We start from the raw sequence: 19,290 nt of genomic DNA on the forward strand, positions 1-19,290 counted from the left end.
GAGGCATCTTCTTCCCTCTGCTCTTGTTCAGGCATCTTGACAGCTGAACCTCAAAATCCCAACTCCAGGAACCCTTCTCTGATCAAAGCAAGGAGGTAGGTGGGTGCCCAGGCATGGGCATGGCCAGACTAGGGTTGTCTGGGGCTTCCTGGCAGCAGGCCTGGGGCTGGGATGTTTTAGGGCCGCTCCCCAGTGCGCCCTTGCAGATCTGGGTTTCTCCTCTGCCAGAAGTGATTTCCACCCCCTTCAATTTCCCAGGGGCTTGGTGAGAAAGGGAAGAAAGTACTGTCAAAGGTTTTCCCCTTCCCTTCCAAAGTGTAAGCCCTTGGGGTCCCTGGCAGGGATTTGGCAGCCACAGGAATGCGTGGGAATATGGGAGACTTCAGGACGAGGCTTAATGGGTGTAAGTCGTTAAGAGGAAAATCTCACCGAGGGCTTCTCTACATCTCACTCACCCCGAAGTCTCAGAGCAAAACTGTCTATGCCGACCCCCCACATCCTGGTTTGCCTCACGTGGGTGTCCTTGTTCTCAGCAGCCTGGGGCAAGGGTGTGCTCAGCGTCCCTGTCAAGGGACAAGCACAGTGCCACAGTATTTCCTGATATTTTGCCTTCCAGGGCGTGAAGGAGTTAAACTTTTCAGATGGAAAGCGAACTGAAGATCAGACCAGCAGCCTGGTGACCTCCCGCTGCTGGGACAGCAGCAGCTCTCAGCCAAGCCCGGCAGTTCCATCCATCCACCGGCTTGGTGGGGCCACGGGGAGCAGTGGACGGTAGGTGGGTGCGAGGGGCTGCGTGGTTGGGCACCATGTGGGACCTGCCCTCGGCTCCGGCAGGACCCCCGGGGCTGGGACTGGAGGGCGATGGCAGGGTGAGAGGGTCCGTGGGATGGAGGGAGCACCGGGAGGGCTGTCCCTGATCTGCTTTCAGAAAAGGGGTTGCTCAAAGTGAGCTTGTCCTGACACTGCCAGGGGAACTGTGATTTCTTGCCTTTTGGGACACCCAGTCGGCTGATACTGAGGGTTTTGGAACAGCATAGTTTTGTAACTGAACTGCTTGCATGCAGCAAGGGAGGATACTGTGGGTTTATTTCTCCCTGATGAGGAAGGAATGATGGCCACATTATTTAATCCTGTCCTCCTGTGATGATCAGCTATTTACCAATAAATGAAAAAATTGTTTTAGAGTTTCTAAACAATGAAAGATTTTGATATAAATGGAAATTGTGGACTTTTTTTCCCTTGCACTGAAAACACTGTGATCTGACTCTAAGTAGTGTCAGGCATAGCCTGTTAAGTCTGTGTTGTCTCCCTGGCTCTTCATTTTATTGAGCGATAGCAAAGACTCTCTGGTTCAAAGACACAGTGTCAGCATATTGTCAGTGTCAGCATCAGAATGTTTATTTTGCAGTAATAAAGTGGTATAGTCCTACCTAAGGATTTGCATAAACATTTATCATATTTATGTTATCAAATGTAATCATTTTGTGTCATAGAAACAATTCTTCTTGTTCAGAAATCATAGCTGAATCAAAAGTCATGATAATTTCTGGTGTAGAAACAAGGTTTACGCTTACTTAAAAGAAAACCAAGTAGAACCACAACCCTTTAAAATTAAAACTAAAGTAGTGTATCATTCCCTGCGCCACAAGAATATACTCAACCCTTACGGTGCTGTATGTTTTTCCTTAGAAAGAAACCAGAAAATGTATTTCCCTAAAATTTGAGGCTTTTTTTTTTTTAACTGAAATGCTCTTGAGATGGTGTCTGAAGGAGGTTGCCAGGTGGATGGCTGCTAAGCGGTAGTTTCTAACCAGGCAAATGGAACTGCAATCACCATGTTACAGAGTCAGAACAGCTCAAATTGCTCTTTACTGGCCTCCCAGTTGCTAGAACTCGATTCCCCCAAGGTACTTTCTGGCCAGAGATGAGGCTTTTGATTGCAGAAATGCAGATTTCCTGGTAATTGCACTTGATTTATTCTTCCGTATCACAGAGAACAAGCCAGTGTTATTCTTTGGAAGCATGAACACTTAAAAATGCTAACATGTAGGGAGAAAGAAAACAGCAATTTTTATTATCTTAACAACAGCCCATGAGAATGTGCTCTGCAGTGAGTGCAGCCTGTGAGTCCTCCTGCCTCAGCTCCAGCACCTTTCCTGGGGGCTGCCGGCACAGCCAGAGACCCCTCCACCGATTGGCCAAAAGCCCAGCAGGGGAAGCAATAATCCAAGTGGAAGGAAAGGAGGCTGTGGGATGTTAAGAGAGGAGCTCTGAAAAGTCATTAGTAGAAATGCAGTGGGAAGCCCCACTCCCGAGGGCACCCCAGAGACAGTCTGTGGCTGCTCAGCAAGGTCCATGGGGAATCTGAGGGCACCTCCTCTGGCCAGGCAGCATCTGTTGTAGGTGACACCAGATGGGGCCCTGGTGATTTGTTTCTTAGGACTGCTGGGAAGGGATGTTGGATGCTGTGGCTTTTGGCATGAGGCTCATGGGCTTAACACCTTCCTACAGTGGTGGGGTTTGCCCTGCAGACATCTCTGTCTGCCCCTTATTGTCCGTAACTGATGTCACAGAGAAAAATATCCATACGTGTATGGCAATTTGTCCGAGGGGAGCAGAACCTGCCCAGGCAGGTGGGGTTTATTCAGTAGGGCCTTAATGGTACTCCCATTCAAGTGGGTAATAAAACTCCCATTGATGTTTTTCATTTACTTATGACTTTCCATGGACTCTGGATTACCACTGCAGCCGTGCCCGGAGTGTGCGAGTGTGCGGGGGGTGCACAGCGCAGAGGAGTCTGCTGTATCCTGTTTTTGTAAAGGCTTTTCCTCTTAGTAGTTGTAGTGAAAACAAACATGGGAGAGAACAATGGGATTTTTTTTTCTGTTTTCCTCTACATTTTTAAATACAATAAAAAAGCCTATTAAAATTAAATAAAGCATGATAACAAAAAAAAGGGATTCCTATATGTTAACGAGGAAAATAAGTGTAACTACGTGAACAAAGGTCATTTGCCTTCTTGATGTCAGCCTGTATTTTTGCAGTTGAAATCCTATTCATTGAAAACCTTGTGAAAACAGGCACTGGTAGAGCAGAACAATGCCTGTGCCATAAAGCTGTTATCTGTAATGGAGGAGGGTCAGCTTCACACCCCAGAGAAACACCCTCGTGTGCTGCTGCAGCATTCTGCAGACTTCTGAATCGTCATCTCAGCGGGGAGCAAAGGGGAGTCCACAGAAAGGATTTCCTTTCTTCAGATAAACACAGAGATATTGTATTTGTTGTGTCTAAATTGTTTTGCTGTGGTCATATATGGATAGTTCTAGTTGCTGTAAAAATGGAAGTGATACTAAAATGTTAATTCTTTCTAGGAATTAGAAACTAGGAGTAAAACTTGGCATCACTGTTCATAGGACAAATGGAAACAGGGACTGGGATGAGGTATAATATCAAAGGTGGTGCAACCACCTTAAACTGTTCTTATTTAAATAACATGTGTTTTAGAGAAACATCTGACACTGATTCTTCCATATGAGAGGTGGAGGATCTACCATAAGAGATGGCTAAGGGTACAGTTAGTTGTTCACAAGGTCAAGTTGCTGCTATTTGAATATATATTTCTCTGTTGCATGGCTGCTTAGCTGCAGCTTTCTGCCATGAGTCCTTTTCCCCCAGGAAGTGGGAAACCCTCACCTCTGACATTGCTCTCTCCATGCAGGTGCTGCAGCTCGTGATCACTTCTCAGCAGCAGATCAGGCTCCTGAAGCCCTTCGCTACAAGGTGGGTTTCCTGTGTCATAGCCATCATCCTCCTTGCTGGTCTCCCTTTTCTCACTGTCCTTTCTGAGTGGCACATACCACATGAGGATGCACTTTTCCAGTGTGTTTCTATGGGATGAGATTATTCATGCCACTGACAAAGTCCAATATTCTTCTGACAGAGGAACTTGCACTTTACTTTTAGAAGAGAACACATCCAGGGCTCTCCAGATATCACAGACTTAGTTTCACTTTGTGTTTGGGTATCACCTGTTTATTAAATAATGGCCGCTTGTCACTGCTGCCTCGAGTGTGGCCATGTGTGGACACAAGATGGGGACATTTTCCAGGCCCCATCCGTCAGTGGGGAGGTGAGAAAGGCTGAGGACATACTGGTGGGACCAGATTTCATCCCAGTGTGTTTCGTTTCTGTTGAGATCAAAGTGCTTCGTGAAATCAATATGAATTTGAAGAGATTATGTTAAGAGTGGGAGAAAGGTGCAGTAATGTCAAAGTACCACATTCAGTGTTATTTGGGGTGTAAGATTTTGGATTTATTTTGAAACAATGTATCCTTTCGAGAATTGGTTTGCTTCTATTCTGTTCTAACACAAAATACAGTCAAAAAGAACAGTTTTGAAGTGCATGAAACTAAGGGGAGCAGCTTTTTGCCATCCTCCTCCTGAGAACTGTATGAACTGGGGCTTTGGCTCTGAGTCATAGTGATGCTAAATTTAAAAAGCCTTTCAAAGTAGGGCTCAGCCTTTCTCACAACTCTCTTCATAAGAAGCTCAATGTTGAAGCGATAATGTTCAGAACAAAGAACACTTAGGATAAACATTTAGCTTGTACTAAATAAATTACATTTGGTCTTACAGTCACGTTATTGGTGACAGCTTGTACAGCCTGCACCCTTCCCCTGTAATGCACCAGAGCGAAGCAAATATACATTGTTGGGAAAAATTCCTTGTCTTTTGTCGAAGAGCCCAACTGCTGTCAGCAAACATATTGTGGGAATATGAATCTGGAAACAAACAGATCATTAGAGGGTGAATTAAGGTTTTGTGATTTAATTCTAAACATATTGAGTGAGGGAACCAGAGATGTGCAATGCCAGAAAAACTACACACCAAAAGGGTTTTTTTCTTTAATGAAAGCTGGTATTTTTATTGAATACAAAGTGATTTGGGTGACAAAGATGGTTACATATGGAAAAAATGAATTTCTGCTTGTTCTGGAGAATTATGAAGGTCGCTTGATTAGAAATAACATTATGCCGATGCAAGTCTTACATTCTTTCCTTTGTAGAAAATATTCATCCATTTACAGAATTTTATTAACAGAGTACAGTAATTTTCCAATGTTAAAAGAGAATGTATATAGAGGACCTCTGCTTACAAAGAAAACAGTGACCTGGGCTTGTGCAGTCACATCTCTGGTTGGATTTCATCTGTGCTTTGCCCTGTTGCAACAGTAACAGGGTTGAGAAAATAAAACAACTTCCCTGATCAGAGGGTCCCTGGTGGGAAGAGCCTGAGCTGGGGTCATGGTACTGCCCAGCCTGCTCTGACTGCTGGAGCCACTTGGGTCAAGGATTGTCAGGAAGGCAGGGAGCCAGAGGAGCTCTTTGGAGGTCTCCTGAGAGGACTTAGAAATCATCTGTGGAATCCTAGAGGGCACAACTGTTCTCAGCCTTTTACAGAAATGCAGTCACAGCAGGGCAGGAGGAAGGGAGCCAGGCCCCATTCCTCAGCATGAAACCCTGCATCCCCTGGGATGGACTGTGACCAGGCTTGTCCCTCTTCTGGGCTTTGGCTCTTGGGACACATCTCAAAGCCCTCCCCCATGTCTGGACACATTACTGTGGAACGGATATCCCAATCTGCCTCTGCAGGGACAGCCGCAAGACAGTCTGTGCCCTTGTGTATTTTGGCAGATGCTGGAGCTTGCACTCTCAGGGAGAAGCTGCTTTGGTCTCTTCCCTTGCTATAGCCAGACAGCTACTGTCTTGGCCCTACTGCTATCCTAGTGGCAGCCTGAGCTTGCTCCACTGTGCTTGAGAGAAGGTTAGGGCAAGGAAGCAGCAGGACATCTCCACATCAGAGTGCCCCACCAAGCCCATGCAAACCTGGAAGCCTTCAAAGGCAGCTCCTCCTGTCTGGCACCTTTCCCTGGAGCACTTTCTTCAGGCAATAGCAGCTCTGCCATTAGGGGTTACATCTAATGATGGTCTGAGGTGGTCAACCTTGTTTACCCTCTAGCACATCCAAGCACATCCTGGTTTCCCTAAAATTCAAGGATTTGCTTCCTGCAGTGTTCAGAGTATCCCACCTGCTCAATTAACCCAAATACAAATAGGATATTAGAAAGTGGAGAAAAACATTCATTTCTGAAAGTCTTTGACAAGATAGCAAAACATTCCTCTTCCTCAGGAGCAGAAAGATGTTTTTATTGAAGTAAATCACCCTGGAAAGCTGGCTGCAGCCCCATGAGTTGCTTGTGGCTGGGGAGACCCTCCCTGGGGGGACAGAGGAGCTCAAACTTGGAGGTGGCTTCAGCTGCCCCTGCCTGCTACATGCCAGAGTCTTTCTCAGTGCCGTTAGCACATCTTCTCTTGCCTGGCCCTTCTGCTGTGCTGTTTGCAGTGTGGTCAGGCTCCCAGTTACTTCAATGCTGAGTTTTATACGCTGTTAATTTTATAGCGAGGCAGAGATTCATCAATACTTTCTGCTATTTCCTGACTTCTCTCACAACACTGGTTCAAACAAACCAAAAACCCCAGCCAGCTCTGTGAATCCAGCCCCAGTACTCAGGGTATAGTCATGGGGGATGCACAGAATGTTGCGATACTCATCCCAGGGTGAAGGAACGGCTTCTTGCTGCCCTTCATTTCCACCTGGGAGAGAGCACTGAGGCAGGGGCAGGCTGTGAGAACAAAGGAGCACTGCCTGGAGATGTTGGGCTGTCACAAGAAGATACCAGATGACAGTTTCAGAAAATATGCCCATCGGGATCTGAGGTTCAGAAGCGCTAATGGCAGAGATAGTGTGTTATTTATTGCAAACAGGCATTTGCAGTGGCCTCAAAGGTCTGGGTGTCTGACTGCCCTACTACATGTATCAAAACCCTTCTTAAGAGTTTCAGCCTCAAATTTAGCCTCCAAATCTAAATGGTGATGGTATCACATTCGCTTTTCATTTCTGTGTGGGCACTGTGCCCATGCAGTTACAACACAGCTGAGTCTGATTTTCGTATAGTTCATTGTTTACTTATGACTTACTATAAAGTTGAGCTTGTCTTATTTATGAGCAGCCATGAAGATATGGGATTTCATCCACTGGGTGATGACTCATTCATTGGGTTGGACTCTTTAGCTCTTAATACGTGACATATTTTGGACTATTGGACGAACAGCCATTTCTGCATGAGCCCAAATTAAATGAGGTGAATGGAAATAATTAGTTGTTTGTTTTTAAAATCATGTTTGTAGCTGGGTTTGTGCTGGTTCAGCTCCCAGCTCGTTCTACCAATGTACACAAGGGCAGGATGAGTTGCTATTTGGATATGGTGGAGGTGATGTACAGCATTTCAGAGTCAGATGTCTAAACATGTCAGGACTTACTTTGCTTTGTTTCTGTTGCACAGGGAAAGCTTTGTGGCACTGGAGCATTTGGTACTTTCTATGAACTTCAATGACTGCAACATTTCTTGTGCTGCTGCAAACAATTTGAGAAACTAATTTGTTAAATCACTCATAAAAATCTCGTGTTCTTTCTGTGATAATAAAGCTCCTCATCTGGAAAAAGAAATACAAATCCTCAGAAAAAGCAGCTCAGCAGGAGTGTACTTCAGCCACTCTTGTCTCGGGCATGCTCTCCCCTCCAGTGGGTGCGTCATGCCCCATGAGTTCACAGGAAGGATTCATGCACAGTCAGAAATATCACGCCTGGTAATGTTCAGCTATGTAAGGATAATCAAAAGTTTTTAAAACCTTTTCCCCCTCTTCCTGCCCTCGGTTCTGCGGAATGGGACTGGGACCATGGGAAATGTCGGAGTGACTTTGTCGCAGTGAGCGGTTGTTACGGCTTACAAGTTTTCACAGCCAGGAGCCCTGCCAGCAGAAATTTATGCCTCTATTTCAGCAGTAACGATCCTTCCCAGAGCTGTCGGCCGGCGGCCGGCTGGGAGGCTGCGGCGGGGCGTGTGGGGGACTCGCCATGACATAACCACATTCCTGAGGCATGAGGAGATACTCCCAGGCCTCGGCAGGGGCAGCACAGCCCCTTCCCTGCTTCCACCCCACTGCTGCAGTTCCCAAGACTTGGGGTGAGATCAAGTGAACCCGTCAGCTGCAATGGCTTTGGGTGATTTTGGGGCAGAGTGGCTGGAAAGTTGCCCATTGGAAAAGGCCTGGGGGTGCTTATCGATAGTGGCTGAACATGAGCCAGCGCATATCCAGATGGCCAAGAAGGCCAATGGCAACCTGGCCTGTATCAGCAATAGTGTGGCCAGCAGGACCAGGGCAGTGATTGTACCCCTGTATTCCTCGTGAGATACCTCAAATCCTGGGGTCAGTTTTGGGCCCCTTACTACAAGACACACATTGAGGTGTGTCCAGAGAAGGGCAATGGAGCTGGGGAAGGGGCTGGAGCACGAATTTGATGAGTGGCTGAGAGAGCTAAGGGGTGATGTCTCTGAGATTAACTCAGTTGATTAGAACATGGTGCTAATAACACCAAGGTTGTGGGTTTGATTCCTGTATGGGCCATTCAATCAATGTGGGTCCCTTCTAACCCAGAATATTCTGTGTTTGCCCAGGAGAAGAGGAAACTCGAGGGATCTTATGACTCTACAACTACTTGAAAGGAGGGTGTAGCCAGGTGGGGTCGGCCCCTTCTCCCATATTACAAGTGGAAACAGCCTCATGTTGCACCAGGGGAGGTTTAGATCGGATATTATGGAAAATTTCTTCACCAAAAGCACTATCAAGCACTGGAACGGGCTGTCCAGGGCCGTGGTGGAATCACTGTTCCTGGAGGAGTTTAAAAGACTTGTAGATGTGGCACTGAGGGACACGGGTTAGCGGTGCCTTGGCAGTGATGGGTTAATGGTGGGCCTTGGTGATATTAGAGGGCTTTTCCAACCTAAACGATTCTATGACTCTATGATTTCACCGCCGCATTTTTTTTTTGTTTGTTTGTTGGGTTTTTTTCCGGGGATTTTGATCAAATTAAACCTATCAAGGCGTTTCGCTGGGACTTGTCCGGCGACGGGAGCGGCGAGGCCGCCGTGAGGGCCGGGCGGGGCCGCCAGGGGGCAGCAGTGACAAGGGTTTGGGGGGGCGGTTCGTGCTTCGCGGCGGGGACGGAGCCGGGCTGTGCCCAGAGACCCTCGGGGTGTGCCCTCAGAGACCACGGACTGTGCCCAGAGACCCAAGAGTGTGCTCTCAGAGATCCCGGGCTGTGCCCAGAGAGGCCCCGGCTGTGCCCAGAGACCCAGGAGTGTGCTCTCAGAGACCCCGGGCTGTGCCCAGAGACCCCAGGGTGTGCCCACGGAGACCCCGGGCTGTGCCCACAGAGACCCTCGGGGTATGCCCTCAGAGACCACAGGCTGTGCCCAGAGACCCAGGAGTGTGCTCTCAGAGACCCCGGGCTGTGCCCAGAGACCCCGGGGTGTGCCCACAGAGACCCCGGGCCGTGCCCACAGAGACCCTCGGGGTATGCCCTCAGAGACCACAGGCTGTGCCCAGAGACGCAGGGGTGTGCCCTCAGACACCCCGGGCCGTGCCCTCAGACATCCCGGGCTGTGCCTACAGACGCCCTGGGCTGTGCCCCCAGAGACCCGGGGCTGTGCCCTCAAGGACCTTGGGCTGTGCCCGCAGGGACCCTCCCTGCCCTTTTCCACTTCATTAGTGAAACTGTCAGAGGGGCTGGATCTGCCAGGATCTGCCTGCCTGCCCCAGCCGCTGCCCTGCTGCCCTTACCCTTCTGGGCCCTGCTATAGACAAGGAAGCCATTTTCCACTTGCACTAAACTGGTTTGCAACCACTTCGTCACCCCCCAGCACTCCACTACTGGAAATTTGCTGCTGTCAAGGAACCTCAGAGGGCATTTCTGCTTTGCAGAAGGAAAATTTGCAGCTTCTACGAGAGCACAGAAAACACAGAAGACACTGCTGAGGCTGGCAAAGGAGCGGGAGGAAGGCTCCTGTAGGGCCAAACCAGCCTGTCATGGGACAGGGAATGGCTTGTCTGTCTGCATGGAGCTTCCAGGCCCTGGGCTGTGGCTGCACCACAGTACCTGTGCCAGCTGGGCACCAGCAGCACCCGTGTGTTAACAGCCAGATTGGCGCTTTCCTCACAAGAGTGAAGGCTGTCACTGCAGAATCTTCCCACTTGCTGCTCCCAGAGAGATGGAGATAACACAGGTGTGCTGGCATGTGCCCCACTTAGCCCCATGCTTTAAGACACAGTCATATCAGCTGCTTGCCAGCCAGTGATGGCTGTGCCAAAGGGACTAAAGTCCATGCAGAAAGAAGAAAGAATTTTACGTACGAAGTTTAACAAAAAGGAGATATATGCAGAAGACTGTTGCCATGCAGAAAGCAGAAGGGGGCTTCTTGTGGGTGCGCCTGGCCCTCCTGGTGTGTGTTGCAAGCTAGAAAGTGTTTCTGATCCCTAGAAGACCATCTCCCTCCCTAGGCTCAAGCCTCAAAGAAACCAAAGGCAAACAAGGGCCCTTGGAGGCACCTGGGCGGCCACCCTGCTGTGCCTGTGCAAACAGCCAGTGCCTCTGAGAGGGCAGCAGTGACAGCACAGAGCTTTGCAGGGCCCCTGCTTGGGCACGGGTGGTGTTGCAAATGCCAGGCTCCTGTGGGGCTCCCACAGAGAACGACTGGCCCCAGCTGGACTGGATCACCTTCATCCTGCTGCAACCCATGTTATCACCATGGCTGTAAAGATAAAACTACACACCTGAGGCTGTTGTATCTGTAACTCACTCTTCCCCCCCCCCCTTCTCTAACACCACTACTGCAGCAATGGGGCAGCTGGAACTAAGGCACAGTGTCCACCCTCAAAAAAGGGTCTCAAGCCATGCCCCAACCCTGCTCCCCTGTTCCATTTTGTTCTTGCTCGCTCTGATTAATAGGATTGGGCTTGGTAGGGCTCTGTTTTTACCCTCTGTGTCATATCAGACTCTTGGTTGGTGTTTTAACCTGTAGGGAAATGACAATGCTTACAAAGACAGGGTTCCTTGCTGCGAGCGCTGTACCAGATGGGTGATGTGAAGTGCAGTGCTAACTGCTGCAGTATGACTGAACTGCCCTTTGAAATACACTGTTCTTTCATTGAAAAGGATCTATTTTTACTTTTCGGTCCTTTCCAATCAGACAATGTGTAACTGGACTTGTTTCTGATGTTATCTCCCGTTTCAGATCTCTGTCAGGCACATGGAGCAAGGCACCAGCTGTCCAGCCTAGCTCCACCAGTAAGATGCCATCTTCTCCCAGTAGCATACCTTTTATTGCCTTTTTTTTTTCCTGGTGATTTTGGATCTGCTTTGCAAAATCGAGGAACCACCATTTCGACACAAGCAGGAACATGGGAATTGCAGGTTTTGCCCTACAAAATAAGGACTGAGTCAGAGCAGAGCCAGGATCCCCGCAGGGAAATCTCACATTTTTTTAGGAAATATTTACACCCAGAGAAGTTCCTAGGAATAGGTAAGGCACTGATTGTTCTGTGGCTATGGGTGATCTGCTCAGCTTTCTTCCTGCCCTGTTTTCTCCCATCTGGGAACTCCAGTTTCTCTGGACGAACCCCTGCCAAGCCACCCCTGGATACCCAGCTGCCTAGTTCCTGCTGGAAGCTGTGCCAGCACACACAGCCCAGGGTTTCCCAAGCTGCCACCTTCCTCCTGCCCACCCTGGAGTGGCATGTCCCATTTTTTCTGGGACAGTGGCAACACCCTGCCCTTTGCCCCCGGCTGGTGCTTCTTGCACCCGCACACCCGCCTCCGCCTTCCGTCCTCACAGGGTGTTGCTGGGCAGAGCTCAGCTGCAGGATATTGTTATGCTGCAGTATATTAACGGCAGAACTGACTAACAGCTACGCAGGGGGAACGGTGATTTGAGGCTGCTGACTGCTGGCCAGGTCCAAGTGCTTTTCTTCTACCCTTTATTATTCTTAATTCTCACTCATATCAATGTCATGCTGTCCACAGAGGCCTCTACCATTCCTTCTGCAACACATTCAAAATGTTAGCTTCCTTTCTAGTAGAGAAATGCCCCCAAATACACAGTCTTACATGTACAAGCATTTATGGAGGAAGTTAAATTCTCTAATTGCTTGGCTGGATCAAGCCCAGGCTGCTAGCACTCCACCAGGCTGAGCAGCAGAACAATGCACAGCCCTTGTGTCCTTATGCACCAGGCAAGGCTTATCAGCCCATGTAGGGGCTAATAAAGCAGCTTTCAAAACGAGTCAGTAGACTTAGGGCTTCTTATGCAAGATTTCTGTCTGGGAATATTTTACTGAGAAATGTTTAAAATAGAGAAAGGAGCGTGACTTCAGAAAGCAAATCCACTTAAAGTGCAACCAACTTTTTGAGTTGGTTGCTGCTCACCATGAGAACGCTGTGATGGGGATGGTGGCTGTAAGTACTGTGCAGCATCGTGCCTTTCCTCTGAAATAGCCGGGAAGTGCGTGTTTTCACTCACCCTGTGCCCTGGCATTCTCATCCGCACGGCTGCCGCATCCCGGGGCGTGTGCCAGGAGAACCGAACGACCTCCCCCTTTGGCTGCACATAGGTCAACAATTTTGTTTATGTCACGCAGAAGAGTTTTGGTTTGTTTAAAAAAATATAGGCTGTTGCCCTGGAAAGCGTTCCTTCCTACGCTACCTCCAGCTGTCCCAAGGAGGAGCTTGGCCGCTCCTCTGCAGTCAAACACAACTATTCATCTCCATCTCAGGTTAAAACAGCTCCTGAAGAGTAATTGGGGAACACTTGGAATTCTGTGCAGTTGATGAGCTCTGGCAGATGTGAGATGTTTAATTCTGATCTTACACTGCCACTCCTATGAATTCCAACACACAGAGTAAAAGCACAAGGAAAGAAATTCAAATCCTGAGAAAAATGGGTGTATCATCTTAGGAAGAGAGCTCTGGTTACTCTGAATGCAAACACAAGCAGTAGGTAAGGCTGGAAGTAAGCACAGAAATGTTTAATGAGGCCCGTGCCTGTGGTATCTGCTAGGGGCAGGAAGCTGTGATTAGCTGCACACTGGAGCATTGTGTGGGTTTGTATAGGATCTGACTTCCCAGGTCATGAAATCAGATCCTGAGTTATTTTAAAAATGAGCTGCTATTTCAAATTATTTTTCAACCTCGTGTTTGATATGTCAAGTCACATTTATTTGGGTAAGCTATGTTTCGCTCGGACACCCACAGAGCGACCATCGCCGCATTCCTGGTGCTCAGTGGGGGTTCTGGCTGAGAGCAGGCACTGCCTTGGGGATGTTTGCACTGCCAGGCATCGTCCTCAGGTACAAACACAACTTCTTTTGGATTTTGGAAAGATACATACTTATCCATGGCCGTGAGTGTATGTTTTTTCATTTAAAACCACCTTTACAAATTAGAAATTAAACACCCTGCAGCAGTTTATCAATCAGAAAAATAGATGAACCAAGAAAAATAGATGAACTTCACAGCATTTTCATGAGAACAAGCAGCAAGGGTATTTTGGACAAATAAATGAGGTGAATTCCTGCATGAGACACTCCCAGGGAATGCCCTGTCCTTGCTCTTCCAGTATGTGCTAAACGGATTTCAGTTTGGTTGTCTCCTCTGATTTCAGGATAGCAAAAAGCCTAAGCAGCCTTGCTCTTGGGCTGTTTACAGCCTGTGTCAAAAGCAGAGCTTTAAATTCCATCTGCAAGTCTCCCTGAAACCCAAAGCAAGAGCAGCACTGTAAGTTCTGGCAAAGCACCGTGTTTGCCAGATGGATGGCTGCTTTTGGCACCAGTTTCAGCTTCTGGATACATATATAATGCAACAAGACATATATAAACACATATATAATGCAGCAAGAACTCTGCACAGAAGAAAAATCCTACTCTTTCAGACACAGAGAGATGAAAAAATGCCCCAGACACAACTGCTACTACAAGCAACTGTTGCCTAAATAGACTTTCAAAAGATTAGTTTCAATACAAATTCCAGAGCAAGTCATATTTTTCAGCACATTTCTAAAGATTTCTCTACCTAAAGACATCCCTCTGTCCGATTCGGACCAAACTTTTGCTGCATACCCTCACATTGCTGTCTTCCCTGGGTAACAGAGGTAGGAGGAAAAAGAAGATGGAAAAACTCAGAACAAGTTGTATCAAATGCCCCAGCCAGTATTTGTATAATGCAGAGCTTCTTTGCCTTCCATATAGCTGAATAAGGAAAATGCAATCCATGACGCAATCCATGGGATTCATGCTTTGACTTGAATGGCTTGTCTCGGTTTTGCTTCGCTTGGTAGAGATCATGGTAACGAAAGGAGAGGCTTAATGACTGCCTCATCAATCGAGAAGAAACACCTCTATTGTCTTTCAGAACCCAGTAAATAGTGTAACGGGTGAAGAAAATGTGCAGAGTGTTTGGAAACCTCTGACGCGGCAGGCTGGGTGCTGCTCCCGGGGACCCGGCTGTGGTGCTGAGCCAGGAGCGGTGCTGCCAGCTGTGCGGCACTGCCATTTATGGTCACTTAGTCATGAAATCCCATCGCGTTACAGTGCCTGCGGCTTCTGAAAAAGCAAACCTTTAACTACTGTGAGCCTCAGCTGCTCTGTCTTTAGCGTTACTGGCTGGGTGCTGGGTTAGCGGATGAGCTGCCCCGCAGGCTGTGAGGATTAGCATCTGCACACTGGTTTGAATGTGGTACAATTTATTTTATGGCATTTGTTGTGCATGGCTTTTGTTTTAATGCACAATGCTGTCCTGTGTTTGGATAAGGCTATTATGTGCCAAAAAATTATAAATATTTAAAATCTCCTGATAAATTTCTAAAGCTACCCGGGTGCTATAGCACATGGCCCAGTTATCCTTTTTCCAAGCCAGTGCCCTGACAATTCCCAAGTTTTGTCAGCCCCAGGGTATGAACCCTCAGTGTGCTGTGGTTTTGACAGAAACCTTTGGAAAGGATGGAGGCATCTTGCTGGTTTTTCACCACACATTTCTGCTGAGACATGATGCATCTTCCAAGTCATTTGTATGGGGTTACTTGTAGTGTGGGGGAAAAATTCATTGTTCCTCGTGTATTAGCAGCTCCACTGAAATCTCTAAAAGATAACCTTTCTAGTTGCACAGATCCTCAGAGAGGTGATAACTGAACCACGATCTGCCAATGGCAGAGAAAAGCCCTTCCATCTGTGAAAACTCAGCCTGAATGCTCAGCCATGGCTGATTCTGCTCAGAGAAAACTGTGCAGATTGGGTTGATATTAATTCCGATTCTTGTCCTCTTACAATCAAAGCAGGCTGTTGCTGAACAATGCGTCAAGCAGAGAGCATGTACAACGTCCCAAATGGCCAGGATCTTTCATATATGGCCCATGACTTGGAAGAATCCAAGAACAAATCATCACATGAGACTGTGACAAGTTAATTACCCTGAAGCAGTCCCGACTTCATTAGTCACCCCATCTGCGCTGCCTGTCCACTGATGTCAGCGGGGGCCTGCTCCCCACACCCTTCTGCTTTTGCAAGCCAGGCTTCAACAGACCTTTCCTCAGTGAAAGAGCCAGAGTCAGGGCTGCCATTTCCCTCTGCTATTAGGATGCTCCAAAAAACGAATGGCAAATGTCCACTCTGGAGTCCCATGCTACAATCCCAGAGCCTCAGATGATATGATAAATAATCTGTGCTGAGATTAAATTTTTATTAAGGATTATCACAGATCCCAGTAAGAGCAGCAGCAGACCTGTAAAGGCCAACCAACTTTTATTTACCTTTACAGTTTAAACTATGCTCCTAATTTTTTTTACTCCTGCCAACAAAGCAACTTCCTGTAAATTCAGGGAGCCTAATGCCATATTCTGGTTTGAGAAACATTCTGAAGTGTCTTTTTGCTAAAAACAGAGCATGCAATAATTAATTGCCCTTGCAATTCATTCCCTTTGTTAAGGCTGTATTTTCAAACACAGCATATATTCTGAGCAGTTCCATGATAAAACTGTGAGTGTGTGGCAGTGGAAGCCCTCTGCTGCTGAATTAAACAGGGTCTTTTTAAACCCAGCCTTGCAGTGAATGACCATAGAGGAAGAGTATTTTTAAAACAGTGGAAAAAATTCATTGCTGTGTTTTTGCAAGTGCTTAAGCAGAACCAAAAAAGCAATGACAGTGTTCTTCCTTCCTTATATCTGCATCTAGTGAACAAAGGAAGAGTGGGATGGAAAGATCCTTGTCATAGAAGACAAATCAAATGAAAAAAGTATCCACTCCAGACTGCAGTGTTGAAATCTCCCTCCCTTTCTGCCTATATACATACATCCACACAAACATCTACTCATATAAATAAACATATAAGGTATTTCTGCAAGGCATACATTAGTTCATTTGTAATAATATACAGTACCGAGACGTTATTCCAGCAAGTACAGATTCATGGCTTAGCTTGTTTTTACTTCTCTGCCTCCTGATGAAACTTGAAACACAGGTTCACTTGTGTTAAAGTGTCTTCCAACTTCATTTGAAAGGAAATGCGGCTTTTCAGGTTGAATGTGACCCCAAGAAGAATTCGATCACAGAGCAGTACAGTCAGACTCTCTCATTGGTGGGTGAGGACAAGGCATTGATGCCCAGCACAGCAGTTGCTGCCACCACTGGGTATCACACTTGGGGCCTGGCAGGTCCCAGACAGGGCACCTCTCCTGATCTCAGACAGCCAGGCAGGTGATGGGGTGCACACAGGGGCTGCCTCTCTCCGCTGCCTGTCAACCAGAAATATTGATCAGACCATAGCTGTGAGGGTCGTCTGTGAGTGGAAAGGAAGGAAGGAAACAAGATATGTTCCTCAGAGCAGAAATTATTCTGCTTTTTTTCATTCTCTTCCCATAAAGCAGTCTTTGTTCCCAATAATCCTGAAAGCAATCAGGATGCAAAAGGCTGAATTCTGTTCAAAAGCCCTGTGATGTGCAGGGAAGGGCAGATGTGACATGGGCTGCTGTGACGTGGGCTGCTGCATCCAGACCACCAGTATCCCACCCACCTCATGCTGTCCCAAGCAGCAACAGTCCTGACTGTGCCACTGCCCTTCTCCGAAGGCTGGCAGGGTGAGCTGGGCTTGCATGTTTATGCCAGAACTTTGCTAGCACTTCACATCTGTTTTTGTGCCTTAGTGCTTCTGATGGGATGGATGGAAAGAAACTGCTGTCCCTATACGTGCACAGCATGTTGTTGCACAATACATAGGATGAAAATTTTCTTTGCTGAATCTATGGAAAAAATTACCTTTATTGAAAATTTTAACTAAATATTTAAGTTAAAAATAGAGGTCCTGATACTAATTCTGTCTTCTCCCTGTTTAATGTCTACTCACTTCTTTTCTTACAGAAAAAAAATGTCTGAAGCTTCCAATTTCAGTGTGGCATGGGCACAAAATGATATTAAAGAGTGTGCATTACTAGGTGTGGGAGTGGAAAGGAACAGAAATTAAAATGTTATAAGCAATCAGCTAATCCGGATGTGGAACGGTTGCTAAGGAGTCCCAACCCAGGCCAAAGTCAATAAGCAATTAGCACCAATTAAAGATGAAGTATAGGATGATGGGAGAAAAACCCTTGAGAAAAGACTCAGCTCCATGTTTCCAGGCTGCTTTCCCCTGGGCTGGACCAGCCTGTGCTGACAGCAGAGAGCTGCTCATAGAGGCACAGCCTGCCCTGGCTGCAGCATCTCTATGCCCTGTCCCTGGTTTTGCTCTGTAAAAACAATCCCTCAGTTCAAGTCAGTTTTTATTTGAATCCTTCCTGCTGCTTGGCTCAGTAATTTGAGGAAAGGGCAGTGGCTGCTGTGACATGAGATACACCTCAATATTTCAGTGTAATAAATCTGATCTCCAATATCTTTGATAGTTTTAAAACAGGAGGCAATGCTGGTTGGGGAACAATGGAAGTTTAGGCATAACTCTCACTTTACCTCACCTTCATATTTTCTTCTTTCTTATTTTATTGTCAACAAATGAAACTAATATAACTTAGTCTAGGGGAAGGACCTGTTAGATCACTGGAGAGAAACCACAGTGTCATGCTTTAGGGGATGCATTAGAATAAAACTCTTGAAAGAAAATAATTAGAAATCTGTATTCCAATTTTAGCTGAGAGTGGTTATAGTAATACAATTAAATTAGACTCTATTGACTATGTCTTAATGGATTTGTTTTCTCTGACAGAATCCTGCACTTTTCAGTGTGGCAGCCTTGATGTAAGTAGATACACACGTCGCTTGAATTCGTGGAGCAGCTCCTGGTAGCAAAGCCAAGACTGTAAGTGTGTGCAGGATCGGACCCCAAGGAGAGGGTGAGCGGGTGGGCACAGGCTTCCCTCGGGGCAGGGGCACGGAGGGACACCTCACCACAGCTTTCACTGCCCCAGTAAATGTCATGAGATGTCCCGGCGGCCTGCACAAACCCAGCATGTAGCAACGGCAGCTGGAGTGGTTCTGTTGACTCTGCTGTCGTTAAATGAGTCAGCGGCAGTCACAGTCTTGTAGGTCAGCAGGGAGTGGCGCGCCAGGAAATCAGTCACAAAAGTGGGGGAGAACCCCCAAGAATTCAAGTCTTAACTGACTGCTTTTAGAAGTTTTTATTTTCTTCAAATGGCCCACAGAATCGTGTGTGTCGGCACAGCGGTTGCTCTTCTTTCGCAGAACCGCATCTCGTGCGAGCACCCTCGGCCTCCCCTCGCCGGGAGTGTGCAGAATGGAATCCCCCCAGCCCAGAGCCCGGGATCCGCCGACCCCGGCGCTGGGTCACCCACCCACGGCTGCCTCTACCCCCGGCCGTCACCCGGCCGGCGGCCTGACCTGCCCGAGAGAGGCTGTGGTGGGGGTGCGCGCTCCTGGGGTCGGGGGCTGCGCTCCTGTTCCCACTGCGGGGCTTGGTTGTGTCTGTGGGGCGAGGGGGCTGTACCCCGGCCGGGCACTAGCGCCAGGCCAGCTGCGCTCCCGCCCGTGCCCCGGTGCCAGGGGGTCGCGCTCCCGCCCGTGCCGCGGTGCCGGTCGTGCAACGGTGCCCCGGGGCCGCCCCCCGACCCCGCCCGGCGCCTCGGCCAGGTGAGGGTCGGCGCAGCGGGGGCCCTGTTCCGCCAAAGGCTCTTCCAACCCAGCCCAACCCAGCCCACAGCCCAGCCCTGCCCGGCGCGGCGGGGCGCGGGAGGCTGATGCGGCCGAGGGCGTGCCGCTCCCGGCGGATAAAGCCGGGCGGCGGCGCGGGGCCGCGCAGAGCCGGGGAGCGGCGGTGCAGCGCGGAGCGGGCGGGCCGGGGCAGCG

The 19,290-nt window shown here is 48.2% G+C and overlaps 1 long non-coding RNA gene across 1 annotated transcript; it reads left to right on the forward strand.

Moving 5' to 3' along the window:
• The first annotated feature begins 370 nt into the window (after window positions 1-370).
• On the forward strand, window positions 371-19,045 carry LOC113945878. Its single transcript, XR_003527210.1, has 3 exons — window positions 371-771; window positions 3,719-3,780; window positions 18,194-19,045. It is a non-coding gene; the product is annotated as an uncharacterized LOC113945878 (long non-coding RNA).
• Window positions 19,046-19,290: the final 245 nt, after the last annotated feature.

Source organism: Corapipo altera, unplaced genomic scaffold (genome assembly GCF_003945725.1).
Source record: "Corapipo altera isolate COAL_440 unplaced genomic scaffold, ASM394572v1 55, whole genome shotgun sequence".
Lineage (NCBI taxonomy): Eukaryota > Metazoa > Chordata > Aves > Passeriformes > Pipridae > Corapipo > Corapipo altera.